Source organism: Schistocerca nitens, chromosome 1, assembly GCF_023898315.1.
Source record: "Schistocerca nitens isolate TAMUIC-IGC-003100 chromosome 1, iqSchNite1.1, whole genome shotgun sequence".
NCBI classification, from domain to species: Eukaryota; Metazoa; Arthropoda; class Insecta; order Orthoptera; family Acrididae; genus Schistocerca; species Schistocerca nitens.
The window spans coordinates 731,350,733-731,366,550 of record NC_064614.1 but is presented as its reverse complement, the minus strand read 5'-3'; the positions used below and the strand labels follow the sequence as shown (position 1 = coordinate 731,366,550).

Below are 15,818 nucleotides of genomic sequence, written 5' to 3'. Positions count from 1 at the left end.
GGGAATGGAGTAGGTAATAAATATTTTAAGCTTTTTTTTTAAAAAAACCTTGATTCATGTTTACATTTCTTATTCATGTGACATGTTCCACATCAAAACAGTTACTGTATGATTGATAAATGGAACACCTAACTAACTTCAATTTCGTTTTACTTACAAAACCCATCTTTCATTTAAATTTTCATCTGCATTATTTTATCTATAGTGCAATAAGTATTTAGGTTGTGTTTTAAATGTTTGTATGATGATTACCATACAAAAATATTACATTTTTCACACCAGTACACAAATATGAATACATTATTTTGTCTTTTGTGTTTTAACTGGTAGTTTGGAATTTTCAAATAACTGACTATAATAACAGATAAATATAATTGAATCCATGTTCACAAAAATTCCAATTGAAAAAAAAAGAAAATGAAACAAATGAAAGAGTTCATATGGTGATTAAAATGATGTGACAAATAAAAGAAAAAATTACATTTAAACCAGCTAAATGAATAAAAAATAGAGGTAACTCGGTAAAGATTTAAAAATAAAATAAAAATGTGTACCTGTCAAGATTGAAACACACAACCTCCTACAAATGAAGCTGTTATCCTATCCATTATACCACACAAACACACTACATTACATACTTTTTAACCCCACTGTGCATCACATAAAATTCCGAACAGCACACTGTACTCACATTAGGGAGGACGATGGTTCACACCCGTGTCTGGCCATCCTGATTTAGGTTTTCTGTGATTTCCCTAAATCGCCCCAGACAAATGCTGGGATGGTTCCTTTCAAAGGGCACAGCCGATTTCCTTCCCCATCTTTCCCTAATGCAATGGGACTGATGACCTCGCTGTTTGGCCCACTCCCCCCAAATCAATCAACCAACCAACCAAAATTCCGAATTTTGTTCGTCAATTGCTCGCAAATGAGAGCCCACTGGGGTGAATGGTTGCAGTGTGTGATACTTGGGATACTTTCAAAAAGTCGATTGCACCAATTAGAAAAGATTTGAATAAGAGTATCTCGGTGTACATGCTGTGTCAATTCAGGATAAAACTCCAAGCTTTCGACCACTACCTCCATGGTTGTCGTCAGGGCTAAAACTGACAGTCAGTTTTAGCCCTGACGACGACCATGGAGGTAAGACTCAACAGCAAATTATGCTCCTTAAATGAGGCCCCACTGCAGAGTCAATTTTGCAAAGAACTAGATTTTTTTAGAATGTCTCTAAGTTACTTATTGGATCTAGTTTACTTAGTTATTGATCGATCTCTGAATTCAGTACCCATTATTAACATGATGTATTTGTTATATAACAATCTACATTCTATTCCATTCAGAATTAATGTTAAACAAGAATTTTGTAAGTTTAATAAAAAATAAATGTCGCTTTTCTTAGGCCTATGTTTCTTCCATTATGGAGCAGCTAGCATTTAGACATGCATGGGGCTGGTTCTGTCATTTATCTTCATCCATCTCAAAAGGAGACAACATTTCTTTGTAATTAACTTTGAGAATATTTAGTATATTTCATTAGAAGTTATTGTACTAATTTTTAGGACATATTTTTCAACTATTTTAAAAAATACTATCAAAATAATGTGCATTAAGAAAACCTGTATCAATACAGTCTGCATAATTTATGCTCCATTTTAAGAAAAGTTCGTCTTTTATGAATCTCTGTTTATCACGACGTATCCCCTGTTTTATGTGTTGTACAATGATATAATTTTTTAGGTGTATGTAGTGGTATATGATTACACTGTCTACAAATTAGTTGACAACAGGGTTAAGAGTAAAGAAGTAATTTTTATGAACTATGTCTTGTAAAACAATATAACTTTGCAGGTACATTCAGTGGTATATGAGAAAACTGTCTGCAAAACATGTTGCAAATAGAGTTAGTAGTAAGGAAGTAATAGGTTGTTATTTGACATTGTTAAATCGGAAGACATGCGATATGTTATGTTAAAATATGTGGATAAAAATACTAGGTCAAGATCGCTAAAACTCTTTTATTTGATAACTAGTTTCATGTCACTGATTACCCACTTTCAGATCTAAAATACAGAACACTGCATGATAGAAATAAACAATAGCATAATACGTTTTTATATTTAAACTTCTGTTCTATGATACACACGAATAAAACTTTTATAACTGCATTCCATCTATACCAGCTACCAGGCAATACATGTCATCATAATCGGTTCAACTGAACCGCTCTTATCATGTACCAAATAGAATTTTTTTGTTAGATCATAACAAAATAAAAACACAAGAAGTACATTTTGTAAGTTTTATATAGATGTCGTCTTACCTAAAGTGGGTCGTCCTTGTGACATCAGTTTATCACTAGACATGAGTGCCACTCTGAATGCTGTAGGAAGATGGTTATATACAGACACAAAGGAAATGAAAAAATTGGCTGCAAAAGGGCATTGATTGAAATCAGTAGGGAAAGTTGAAAATTTGGCCTGGACCAGGATTCGAACCTGGGTCTCCTGCTTGCTAGGCAGATGCTCCGACCACTGAGCCATACGGACATGGTCTCCACTGTAGCAGCATGGACGACACTAGTACGACTCCTGTCAAATTCTCAACTTATCGACCCACTAATAATGTAGTACCCCTTGCCCACTATCATTACTTGCGACATTTCGCTTATTCTCATAATAGTTAAAACCTGATGTGCATCTGTACTGAAGATCTCACTGGCTGACTCGCCTTATTTACGCATATATGTGGTGTCTGTTCTTTTGGACATGTCCAGTCACCATACATACACACAAGCACGCACACACACGCACACACACACACACACACACACACACACACACACACATATATATATATATATATATATATATATATATATATATATATATATATATATGTGTGTGTGTGTGTGTGTGTGTGTGTGTGGCGGTGTATCGAGGAAATACAGTACATAGTGAGAAAACTAAAATGAGCTCTAACATGGAAATTAAGCATTTCCGGACACATGTCCACGTAACATATTTTCTTTATTTGTGTGTGAGGAATGTTCCTAGATAGTTTGGCCGTACCTTTTTGTAAGACCCTATATATATATATATTAGGAGTGTGTAACAACGCATAGAAAATATCATTGAACAGGTACAATGACATTTTCTATGCGTTGTTACACACTCCTAGTATTTGTAACCACACATTTTGCACCATGCTTTTGCGATCTTTTTTTTTTTTTTTTTTTTTTTTGGAGAATTTTTGGCATGCCTCCTGCTATTGTATCAGCAGAAACCACTCTGCAAAATTCTTGGTTAATATGGGAGGGGTGACGAAAGGGGGCTGTCCCATTTGCCATGGTAATTTTCAGGAATTTTTGGCGATAAATTTGAATGAAGTTGCGAATTTGATAAATGTACTCTACCTCTGTAATACCGATTTAATCATATTCTTTGTAAGACAGTGTCTGAGGTCAGAGATGTTGCTCAGAGTATGTCAGGGATTAACAGAGCAGTGTGTGTTGGACAGTCTGGGAATATTATTGTTTGGAAAGGGATGGAGGCTGGCGTGTTGTGCAGTACAACAGCATTATTTCGAAAAGGCTTCTATAATAATATGTTTTGAGGAAAGATATTGAGCTAATGAGATTATATTAAAGGAAGTATCATAAGGCCAACTTGTAAGGTAATCCAGCTTTTTATAGTTGTTACTGTGTAGCTTCTTATTGTTAGAACATTGCGTATGCCGGCCGCGGTGGTCTAGCGGTTCTAGGCGCTCAGTCAGGAACCGCGCGACTGCTACGGTCGCAGGTTCGAATCCTGCCTCGGGCATGGATGTGTGTGATGTCCTTAGGTTAGTTAGGTTTAAGTAGTTCTAAGTTCTAGGGGACTTGTGACCACAGATGTTGAGTCCCATAGTGCTCAGAGCCATTTGAACCATTTTTTTTTTTTTTTTGAACATTGCATATGGTTGAAGTCTGCAACAGAAATTTTATAATGCCGAATACGGTCTTGTCTTATAGTTGAAACAAGGCCCAAGGAAAGCAATTCCTTTTACAAACAGCATTTCACTGAGTAAAATTAAATATTCTTTGTTCCCCTCGTTGGCTTTTTCTTTTTCTTTTTGCAGACTGCTGGGTCTGTTGCTAAAAGTTTGAGATCTGGATAGCTTTATCCACAGAAGCCACACAAGGACGCATGGATAAGTATGAATACATTCTGTGTGTGCACCTAAGACTAAGAGTGGTAAAGCTATTTTTCACATACCACGTAAAACCTGAAGGCACCTCAACAGTTCTCAAGTCCCTCTGCGGCACGTCGCAGAGGTTTCCATTTATCCGCCTCTAGGCTGCTCAATAAATTTCTGGCTTTACTTCAGGTTACTACACGTTGGCTAGCTTTCACCTTTCATATAAACTGTTGTAGGAGCAGCAAAGGAAGAAAGATTAGGGTTTAATGTGTCGTTGACAGCGAGGTTATTAGAGATGTAACACAAGCTCGGAAATGGGACGAATAGGAAAGGAAACGAAGTATCCCACGATTTACAGAAACAGCGGAAAATCCGAATCTGGATAACCAGAAAGCGATCTGTTCCACCGTTCTCACGATGTGGACACTGTGCAGCGTTCCCAGTAAATATAAGCATGAAACACCTCTGTGCAGAATCAGTGGCAGACATTTGTTTAAACGGCCTTTTACTAGATACAAGATCGCATATGCCCATAGCAAGTCAGAGGTTACATGGTATAAAATATTAGAATCCTTCTCGTTGTAGTCTAAGTGATAGAGGTGAGGGTAGACACCCCCCACTTCTTTCAGCAGAGTTGATCTTCTGAGTGGGAGGGAAGAGGGGAGAGGGAAGGAAGAGTTCCAGGCTTGCACAGAAGTAATTCTTAAGGTTGATATTAGCTCCACAGTCATATTTCACCAAAAGTTGATCTAGAACTGTATCTAGTGGAGATGTTGGGGCATCTTTCGATCTCGGATTTACTGGCGAAACGCCAAGTTATCACAAGTTACATACCTTATATCATGAGAGCCAACTGACCTATGTGCAAGATTCATTACACTTGACCAATCTGATATAATATAGAAAGGCACAGTCAAGCTAATCCGGATGGATGTGAGAACAGACTTGCCAGTTAATATTGTATCTGTGCTTGAGGCTTCTCTGGAAAAAGTGCCAATTGGACAAAGCAGTGCTTTATGTGCTGCAGTTTACCCTATGTGCAAGAGGTTGATGGAAGCAGTGTAATGTCTGTCAGTGTTGACAGTTTCAGTTCACAAGAACTGGAGTTGTCATGGGGTATACTGATTATCAGAAGAATGCCCGGAATTGTTTAACCCTTCCAGATCATTAGTAGTTGTGCCAATGATGCATCACAGGATTCTCATTGGAAATGTATCACGTGTGTATAGAACACCATATCGGATTCCACACCATCTCCAAGTATTTATGCAGAAATTTGTTCTACAGCAGCTCTATCACAAGGTTATAAAAGTGATCGTCAGACCTTGTGGGGCAGCTGTAATAACTAAGCCTAAAAGGAGCTCAGATAGGAATAAAGCCTAATGATTTTGTTGTGACTATTGTTATCTAAATAATCATGCAAATGCCTAACAATGGAAACCTGGGATTACATGGAGCAATATCGTTGTCTCATGAATATTGATTTGTGAAGTGTGTACCATCAGTTAGAGGCAGCTCCACAGGATCAATCCAGGACTTTTTATGGTTTTATAGGGTCATTATCAGCACTACTGAATGCCTTTTCAATTGAACGCCTATTAGATGGGCTACTATGTGGCATGAATCCAAATCAATGCATGGTATACTTGGATGAAATTATGTTGTTTGTTGTTGTGGTCTTCAGTCCTGAGACTGGTTTGATGTAGCTCTTCATGCTACTCTATCCTGTGCAAGCTTATTCATCTCCCAATACTAACTGCAACCTACATCCTTCTGAATCTGCTTAGTGTATTCATCTCTTGGTCTCCCTCTACGATTTTTACCCTCCACGCTGCCCTCCAATGCTAAATTTGTGATCCCTTGATGGCTCAGAACATGTCCTACCAACCAGTGCCTTCTTCTTGTTAAGTTGTGCCACAAACCCCTCTTCTCCCCAATTCTACTCAATACTTCCTCATTACTTATATGATCTACCCATCTAATTTTCAGCATTCTTCTGTAGCACCACATTTCGAAAGCTTCTATTCTCTTCTTGTCTCTTTCACTTCCATACATGGCTACACTCCATACAAATACTTTCGGAAATGACTTTCTGACATTTAAATCTATACTCGACGTTAACAAATTTCTCTTCTTGAGAAACGTTTTCCTTGCCATTGCCTGTCTACATTTTATATCCTCTCTACTTCGACCATCATCAGTTATTTTGCTCCCCAAATAGCAAAACTCCTTTACTACGATACTTTAAGTGTCTCATTTTCTAATCTAATTGCCTCAGCATCACCCAACTTAACTCGACTACATTCCATTATCCTCATTTTGCTTTTGTTGATGTTCATTTTGTATCCTCCTTTCAAGACACTGTCCATTCCGTTCAACTGCTCTTCCAAGTCCTTCACTGTCTCTGACAGAATTACAACGTCATCGGTGAACCTCAAAGTTTTTATTTCTTCTCCATGGATTTTAATACCTACTCCGAATTTTTCTTTTGTTTCCTTTACTGCTTGCTCAATGTACAGATTCAATAACATCGGGGAGAGGTTACAACCCTGTCTCACTCCCTTCCCAACCGCTGTTTCCCTTTCATGCCTCTCGACTCTTATAACTGCCAACTGGTTTCTATACAAACTGTAAATAGCCCTTCGCTCCCTATATTTTACACCCGCCACCTTCAGAGTTTGAAACAGTGTATTCCAGTCAACATTGTCAAAAGCTTTCTCGAAGTCTAAAAATGCTAGAAACGTATGTTTGCCTTTCCATAATCTATTTTCTAAGATAAGCCGTAGGGTCAGTACTGCCTGACGTGTTCCAACCTTTCTACGGAATCCAAACTGATCTTCCCCGAGGTCGGTTTCTACCAGTTTTTCCATTCGTCTCTAAAGAATTCGTGTTAGTATTTTGCAGCCGTGACTTATTAAACTGATAGTTCGGTAATTTTCACATCTGTCAACAACTGTTTTTTTTTTTGGGATTGGAATTATTATATTCTTCTTGACGTCTGAGGGAATTTCGTCTGTCTGATACATCTTGCTCACTAGGTGGTAGAGTTTTGTCAGGACTGGCTCTCCCAAGGCCGTCAGTAGTTCCAATGGAAAGTTGTCTACTCCTGGGGCCTTTTTCGACTCAGGTCTTTCATTGCTCCGTCAAACTCTTCACGCAGTATCGTATCTCCCATTTCATCTTCATCTACATTCTCTTCCATTCCCATAATATTTTCCTCAAGTACATCGCCCTTGTATAGACCCTGTATATTCTCCCTCCATCTTTCTGCTTTCCCTTCTTTGCTTAGAACTTCGTTTCCATCTGAGCTCTTGATATTCATACAAGTGGCTCTCTTTTCTCCAATTCCCTGTTTTGATGTGCTGTGTCCCATCTTGCAATTTGAACAATACCAATTCTCTCACAATTCGTCTCTGAATTGAACTTTTGGGAACGGGCGCTGGTAACCTCGCTGTTGTGCGCCCTAAAACACTAATAATCATCATCATCTTTTCTCCAAAGGTCTCTTTAATTTTCCTGTAGGCAGTATCTATCTTACCCCTAGTGAGATAAGCCTCTACATCCTTACATTTGTCCTCTAGCCATCCCTGCTTAGCCATTTTGCACTTCCTGTCGATCTCATTTTTGAGACGTCTGTATTCCTTTTTGCCTGCTTCATTTAGTGCCTTTTTATATTTACTCCTTTCATCAAATAAATTCAATATTTCTTCTGTTACTCAAGGATTTCTACTACCCTTCGTCTTTTTACCTACTTGATCCTCTGCTGCCTTCACTGCTTCATCCCTCAGAGCTACCCATTCTTCTTCTACTGTATTTCTTTCCCCCATTCCTGTCAATTGTTCCCTTATGCTCTCCCTGAAACTCTGTACAACCTCTGGTTTAGTCAGTTTATCCAGGTCCCATCTCCTTAAATTCCGACCTTTCTGCAGTTTCTTCAGTTTTAATCTACAGTTCATAGCCAATAGATTGTGGTCAGAGTCCACATCTGCCCCTGGAAATGTCTTACAATTTAAAACCTGGGTCCTAAATCTCTGTCTTACCATTATATAATCTATATGATACCTTCTTCCATGTATACAACCTTCTTTTATGATTCTTGAACCAAGTGTTAGCTATGATTAAGTTATGCTCTGTGCAAAATTCTAGCAGACGGCTTCCTGTTTCATTTCTTACCTCAATCCATATTCACCTACTATGTTTCCTACTCTCCCTTTTCCTACTCTCGAATTCCAGTCACCCATGACTATTAAATTTTCGTCTCCTGAATAATTTCTTTTATCTCATCGTACATTTCATTCATTTCTTCATCATCTGCAGAGCTAGTTGGCATATAAACTTGCACTACTGTAGTAGGCATGGGATTCATGTCTATCTTGGCCACAATAACGCGTTCACTATGCTGTTTGTAGTAGCTTTCCCGCACTCCTATTTTTTTATTCATTATTAAACCTACTCCTGGATTACCCTTATTTGATTTTGTATTTATAACCCTGTATTCACCTGACCCAAAGTCTTGTTGCTCCTGCCACCGAACGTCGCTAATTCCCACTATATCTAACTTTAACCTATCAATTTCCCTTTTTAAATTTTCTAACCTACCTGCCCGATTGAGGGATCTGACATTCCATGCTCCGATCCGTAGAACGCCAGTTTTCTTTCACCTGATAACGACGTCCTCCTGAGTAGTCCCCGCCCAGAGATTCGAATGGGGGACTATTTTACCTCCGGAATATTTTACCCAAGAGGACGCCGTCATCATTTAACCGTACAGTAAAGCTGCATGCCCTCGGGAAAAATTATGGCCATAGTATCCCCTTGTTTTCAGCCATTCGCAGTACCAGCACAGCAAGGCCGTTTTGGTTAGTGTTACAAGGCCACATCAGTCAATCATCCAGACTGTTGCATCTGCAACTACTGAAAAGGCTACTGCCCCTCTTCAGGAACCACACGTTTGCCTGGCCTCTCAACAGATACCCCACCGTTGTGGTTACACCTACGGTAAGGCCACCTGTATCGCTGAGGCACGCAAGCCTCCCCACCAACGCCAAGGTCCATGGTTCAGGGGGGGGGGGGGGGGGATGAAATTATAGTCTTTTCTAAGGACTTACGGGAGCACATTTTGGCGTTGAATGACGTCTTTAATCGATTATGAGTGGCAAAATTAACACTTTGTTTGGAAAAGTGTCATTTCATATAAAAGAGAGTTCATTTTGCTTCACTCGCTAACAAAAGTCATGTGACAGTGATATCAACATATATAGATGGCGGTAGTACTTTGTACACGAGGTATGAAAGGTTAGTACATCGGCAGAGTTGTCATTTGTGCTCAGCTGATTAATATGAAAAGATTTCTAATGTGATAAAGGCTGGAAAATAACAGACTTTGTACACAGAATGGCAGTTGCAGCGACACGCATTGGTCATTATATTACGGAAATCGTTAATCAGTTCAATATTCCGTGATCTACAGTGTCAAGAGTATGCCACAGATACCACATTTCAGGTATTATCTCTTACCATAGAGAATGCAGTGGCTGACGGCTTTTACTTAATGACCAAGAGCATCAGCATTTGGATGGAGTTGTAAGTGCAAACAAACAGTGAAGCAGCACTGTGTGACATAATTGCAGAAATCAATGGGGAGTGTACGACAAACATATCACTTAGGACAGTGGAGCGAAATTTGGCGTTAATGGGCTACGGTAGTACACGACCATTGTGAGTGAGTTTGCTAACAGCACGTTACTTGCAGTGTCTCTCCTTGACTCGTGACTATATCGACTGGGTCCTAGACAACTGGAAAACTTTTGGCTATCAGATGAGTTCTACTTTCAGTTGACAAGTGCTGTTGGTAGGGTTCAAGTGTGGCGCAGACTGCATGAAACTGTGGACCCCATACGTCAAAAAAGCAATGTGCAAGCTGGTTGTGGCTTCATAATGGTGTGGGCTATGTTTGCATGGAACAGACTGAGTGTTATGTTCAGCTACATGGAGACCATTTACATCCGTTCATGGAATCTACATGATTCCAGACACAATGGTATTTTTGTGGATGACTGTGCATCATGTCACTGGGAAAAAGTGTTCGTGACTCTTATGAAGAGCATTCTGTACAGTTCGAGTGAATGATTTTGCCACCCAGATCGCCCAACACGAATCCCATCGAACATTTGTGGGTCACAACAGAGACGTCAACTTGAGCACAAAATCCTGCATTGGCAACACATCCGCAATTGTGGATGGATATAGAAGCAGAAGGGCTTAATATTTCTACTGTGGACTTCCAAAAAGTTGTTGAGTCCGTGCCATGTCAAGTTGCTGCGCTACACTGGGCAAAAGAATGTCTGACACGATATTAGGAGATATCGTATTACCTTTGTCGCTTCAGAATATAGTGTGTGTCAACTCATTGGCTTCTACAAGCTATGTAGGAATTCTTAACTCCCAGTACAGAGATTTGGAAAGAAATTTTACTGGACTTCAGATTTGTAAGGAAGGCCTCGTACAGTTAAAGAATTTACTGACCACATATCCCATCATTGCTCTCCTGCATTGTCAGATACGAGTTTATATGACCATGTGATACCAGCAGTCACACCTTATAGTGTTTATTAATTTATAAAATAGATGGAACTGAATACTTAATAACCTACGCTTCTTCACAGCTAAACAAAGTAGAGAAAAATTACTCAGATGCTCAAAAAGAGTTGCTCAGTTTGACCTGTAGTATTACTTATTTCAGTTACTACTTACATGGCTGGTATTTTAAAGTGGTGACATATCACTCAGCAATGAAATGGGTTATGGGCCTTAAAACTCTCACTAAGCACTTCACCTGATGGGCTTTGTGGTTAAGTGAGTTTGATTTTGAAATCATATATCAACCAAGGAAGATTCATTTTAACACGAGGTACCCACCATGGAACAAATTGGTATATTCGGAGACCAGTAGTGGAAGGCTCAGGCCACTGACCAAGATTGTCAGAAACTCACAATGCAAGCACTATTCAGTGCTGATGATAGAGTTCATACAAACAAACGATGTATGAAACTTCCTGGCAGATTCAAACTGTGTGCTGGACCAAGACTTGAGACCTTTGCCTTTCACAGGCAAGTGCTCTAACTACGAAAGGCAAAGGTCCTCAGTTCGAGTCTAAGTCTGGCACACAGTTTTAATATGAGAGGAAGTTACATATCAGCATACACTACTCTGCACAGTGGAAATCTCGTTCTGAAAACAAGGTGCAGCAAGCTAATAGCTGTGCCAGAAAGTTCACATGATGAATCATTGAGACAGGCTCTTAATTATATCTTTGTAGGGAGCTGCTGCACAACATGTTGCAGATTATTGATGAAGAACATGTCTGCAAAATGCTGAACAGTATGTCAGAAACTGCGTACCTTGTGCACAAAGAGCTGAGATTTGTGTTCAGCAGATTCCATTGCAAAAGTTACCTGAAGCCAACAGACCATTCTAAATGAATGGTATGGACATTCTTGTTCCCTTGCACCGATACCATGGGGTATTGGTATGTTTTAACTGTAACTCATAACTCTTTGCGATTTGTTTCTGTGATTGTTGCGCCAAAGTAGCAAACAGAAACAGTACTGTAGCTTAGGTAATAGTTAACCACTGAATACTGAAGTTTGTGAGTCCAGAGCCCATAGTAAAATGTCAGAGAACTAATTTAATACCTGAACTAGTGAAAAAATAGTGTTCACTTCGACAGATTGAGAAGTTATGGGATGCTCTACTACCGTATGTATTAGCAACCTATAATTCGAAGGTAGATGCTTACAGGCAAAATATACCTTGCCCTGGAGAAGTACCTTGCTACGTTATTGAAGGTTGAAGGCTATGTGGTACCACCACAGCTTAATCTATGCATAATTAAGAGATATTTTTAAAAAAATTTCATAAAATCTTCTAAAAACTTGTAGAGTCCACTTGTAGCTGCCCTAGAGTGGCATGCAAAGAGGAAAAGCAAAGCTACCCAAGTATCTTTTGAGAGTGGCTAATATTAACTAACCCCTACATGGCGAAAAGGAAAATGAAGAGCTTTGTTACAAAATACGAAGGCCCTTATCAAGTAAGTGAAATGGCATCTCTATTTAATGAAGAACTGCAACTCTTGACTCACACCATGGTTGTGCATATAGGATGAGCACCTCCATACAAGGATACCCCTGAAACACTGCTTCAGTTCCAGCAGCATTTTCGCAAGTGGGGATGGAAGTGGTAAGTAGGAACTTAAGGTGAAGTGAAAGGCATGGGATAGCCCTGCGATTACGCCAATGTATCCATACACTCTAAGGTCACGGGAGGGCCTTTTGAACTTATTGAGAAATTTTTCTTCCCCTTGGATACAATAAGTTCGTAAATTTCATCTATTTTTTATTAGGTACTGTGAATATGTATGTGTATATGTTATGTTTATGGTTGTATGCACGAAGAAGAGCAGTGATTCAAACATAGAAGGTGCATTTATACAGGAGACTTACAAGTGAGTGTAAAGGAGACGTTTTGCTGTAGCTAAATTATGTGTTTTGAGATCATGTTAAAGGGAAATGCAGATGGGACTTCAGAGGTATTTGTATCATTGTAATGTGTACAGAGAAAACTTAGTCTGTTAATATAATCTGGTAGGAAAGCATCGATTTTATATAGTGTGATATGACAACTATCTTGTGAAGTGCTTGGCTTGTATAGAAACAGTTGGCTATCCAGTGCAGACTTGTAGTAAAAAATAAGATGTAACTGATTGCAATTGTGTGTGCATGTGTGTGTTTTGGAAATTAGATTAAAGAGTAATTTCTGAAATGGGTATTTGCTAAGCCAATTGATTGATTGTGGTATCTGAGAAAGCCCCGAACACTGCTCTTACTTTGGAGTTGCTACAGTCTGGGCTGAACGAGTCACAATATACCCAACATAGGTAATGGTCCCACGGTTGTGCGAGCTCAGGTTGTCCCATGCTGCGAAGCAGGCATTTGAGAGTTCTTCCAAAAGTTAGGGTCGCAATGGTCCTTCTCAGTAGCAGTTCCAGTAGTCATTTGCACATATTGTGACCAAGGCTGCTTAAAAGTAGTGCAAAATTATTAGAGCTGCAATTGAAAAAGTTTTTGATCAAAATGGTTCAAATGGCTCTGAGCACTATGGGACTTAACATCTGAGGTCATCAGTCCCCTAGAACTTAGAACTACTTAAACCTAACTAATCTAAGGACATCACACACATCCATGCCCGTGGCAGGATTCGAACCTGCGACCGTAGCGGTCGCGCGGTTCCAGACTGTAGCACCTAGAACCGCTCGGCCAACCCAGTCGGCAAGTTGTTGATCAGCGGCACCCTTTGTGATATTTATAGATATAACTTTTTGTGTCCCTGAGGTCATCAGTCGCTAGACTTACACACTACTTAATCTAACTTAAAGCTAAGGATAATACTGGCACCCCTGCCCGAGGGAGGACTCGAACCTCCGGTGGGAGGGGTATTCTGATTATTGCATAACTGCTCAAGATTCATATTCCTCCTTTCTAGCCTCATGAGTCTATTTCTTTCTGACTTTGTATTTATTTGTACTTGGTATTTTACGGACCTACACTCAATTGCATTTCTAAAATTACGACCGTCATTTTCATTTTATTATTATTATTGGTGTTTCGCCCTTAAAGAGCGCAGTTGGACTAAACTACATGGCCAGTTACTTTTGCTGCCTTCCTTGCTGCCCAAACTTCCCTCATTCGCTCGCTGTGTTTCTGTTTCCGGTCCTCTGTCCATGCTTCTTGTCGGCTTCGTGTCTTCGGCTTCATCTTGATTGACTTTTTGATTGCCCATATTTCTTTCATCTTCCGGCTGTGGTCTTGCTTGCGTTCTTCGGTCCATTTTACGCCTGTTCGTTTGTCACATTGTATCTCATGTAGTTTACTTTTCTTAATGATGTTTCTGAACTTTATTCTGTCGTTTATTGTGTCTGCTGTTATGTTGAGTTGGTTCAGGTCGTTTTTTACCTCTGTCACCCAATTGTTGTTTCTGGTGGTTACCCAGTCAAAGATCTGTTTGGTCAGTTTGTGTGATGGCATTCTGTATAGGTGTCCATAGAATTGTAGTCTGCGTTTTCTAATCTTTTCTGTGATTGTCTCCATATGTTTGTATAGTTCCTCTGTAGGTTTCTTGATGCATATTCCATTGTTGTTAGTTGCGCCAAATATTTTCCTACGTATTTTCCGTTCTACTTTTTCTAGTTGTCTGATACGTGTATGCCCCAGGATTAGTGTGGTCTCTGCTGCTTATAGTGCCTCGGGGAGTACCACCGTGTTGTAGTAGCGTAATTTGGCTTTTTGTGAGATAGACTTCTTGTTGTAATGATTCCACATTACTTTGTATGCCTTATCCAGTTTGGTTTTTCTTTCTTCGTTTGAGTCTCTGTTATGTCCACTCATTTTTAGTGTTTCACCGAGGTCTTGTCACCTTTTTTGTGTAGTGAGTGTATCAGGGCAGTTTTCCAGTCGTCAAAAATTTTCATGGTCTTTCAGATATCTTCCAAGATCCTGTGGATGTCTTTGGTAAGTTCTGGGTCTTGTAACTTGCAGATTTCCGCGATGATGCGGTCTTATCCTGGTGCTCTACGATTCTTGAGTGACTTAATTTTTTCTTTAACTTCTTCTAGAGTTGGAGGTTCACTGTCTGGATTGTACGTGCTCGTTTCTATCATTATTTCTTCCATAGGGGGATCCGTGTTGAGCAGTTTTTCAAACTACTTTGCCAGAATGTCACAGTTGTTTTTGGTATTGGTTTCTAGGGTTCCATCCGGTCTTCTGAAGCATAAGTTGGGTGGCTGATATGCATTCATATTTTCTCTGAATGTTCTGTAGGAGTTTCTTGTATTGTTCTTCATGAAGTCCGATCCAATCTCCGTCAGTCGCCGTTTATCATACTGTCGTTTTTCACTGCGAATGATTTTGCTTGATTGCTTCTGTGTTTTCAGGAAGTTCATCCAATTCTCTTGGGATTTATGGCTGCTAAATTTTTTCCATGCACTGATTCGTTGGTCAGTAGCTTGGTCACATGTGTGGTTCCACCAACGGTGTTTCCTTGTGCGAGTTTCATGGCCTCTCGGATTCTTCCTGAAAGTTGTGTCCAGTCTGTCGTTTTCTACATTTTAATTTTGTCTAATATTTGTGTCTGGTTTAAAATAAGGTATTCTGGATCTGGTCTAACAATTTTGTTGTTCTGGAGCTTTTTCTTGGGCAAAAGACGAATCCTGATCTGTAGTAGGTGGTGGTCTAAGTAGCCTTTACGTGTGTCTTATGTTCAAAATTTCTTTTTGTGAGTCTTTCTGGACTATTACGTGGTCAATTTGTAGTTCTTGTTTTCCGCTGGGGAAGTGTTTTATTATATACAGTCATTTTCCACTTTAGTTCTGTTTGGTCATTGACTCTTTCTATTTTTTATCTAATGATTGTGTTGAAACAAACATGTTGCTCTACTCAGCTATTTCTACTAATATAAAACGTTAAATTCTTTTGCTATCACTCCAGAGACGTTCTACAGCTTTTTTCCTAATTTTGCAAGTAAATCTCCACATTATCAGCTAGTGGATGAATTTGTTGTTATTTATAACTCACTGCCAGTCTTT

General features: G+C 39.4%; 1 non-coding gene across 1 annotated transcript; it reads right to left on the bottom strand.

Annotated features, from left to right (window-relative positions):
- Positions 1-2,477: 2,477 nt before the first annotated feature.
- Trnaa-agc (transfer RNA alanine (anticodon AGC)) lies at positions 2,478-2,549 on the bottom strand. The gene has a single exon. It is a non-coding gene; the product is annotated as a tRNA-Ala (tRNA).
- Positions 2,550-15,818: the final 13,269 nt, after the last annotated feature.